Below are 1,085 nucleotides of genomic sequence, written 5' to 3'. Positions count from 1 at the left end.
TCAAGGTAGACTTTCCAGTAAAATAAAAGGCAAAAGATCAGACCTTGAGTGTCTCCACAGACAAATCCATCAATTGAAGCGTCCTTAGAGAATCAAACATTATCTAATCAGACTGTCATAAAAAAAAAACACCACAGATCAAAACTGACCGATGCCATTATCAATCATGCAAATGAAACTGGCAACAATGCATCTGTAAGTGTCTGCAAAACATGGGGTTAGAGAATAAAAGCAAGACTAAGACACAATTGTAGATATCAAAATCAAAACTAAAAAGCATTACTTCTCCAAGTGCTACCAGTAAGGGCAAATTTCTCTTTTTTCAGTTTTTTCCTTGATGATATGATTGATATCTAATTCGCTCACTAATTATAAAAATTATTACAATTACTGTAATAGGAAGTGGAACCTTGCATATCCTAAGCACCAACTTGCCTTTGGTTCCTCTTCTTAGTTGTATCTTAGATTGAATTGCCCCAAATATGACTGAGCCAAACCTAATGAGCAGGGATTTCAGATAACCATAAGATGGATACTTATCTAGCTATGTAACACAAAGGAAAAAGTTGTGTGCAAACATACCTTTTCTCTATATTCCACAATTCTGGAAATGCATGGAACATCTATTTGATGGTGTAAAATAAACAGTAAATATTGATGATGTTCAATATTAAAAGTGAAAACTTAAAGGCCATAAAATGTGTTGAATTCAGAAAATAAAACGAGCAGATTCCACTACACAATCCAGAAACTGGCAGCACCATTTATTTATCAACTCAAAACGATACAATAAAAAGAATCATTTATTTATCAACTCAAAATGCTAATCCAATGTCTAGAGATTTTTGAATATTGAAATACAAAGGTAGTAAATACTATGTATTAGAGGCACAGTAGAATACATACACATTTTCTGCTATTGAATTTGAACTTTATTTTTTTTTTTTTGCAAATTTTCTAATTTAATATTAGATTAAAATATTTATCTAATTTGGAAAAGAGAAATAAGTTAGCAAAATAGGGTTGAGTTCAAGTACTAAATTTAAACAATATTCTAAAAAATAAATCAAAACTCACAATGTAGG

Source organism: Ipomoea triloba, chromosome 16, assembly GCF_003576645.1.
Source record: "Ipomoea triloba cultivar NCNSP0323 chromosome 16, ASM357664v1".
NCBI classification, from domain to species: Eukaryota; Viridiplantae; Streptophyta; class Magnoliopsida; order Solanales; family Convolvulaceae; genus Ipomoea; species Ipomoea triloba.
Note: the sequence above shows the minus strand (reverse complement) of the source record.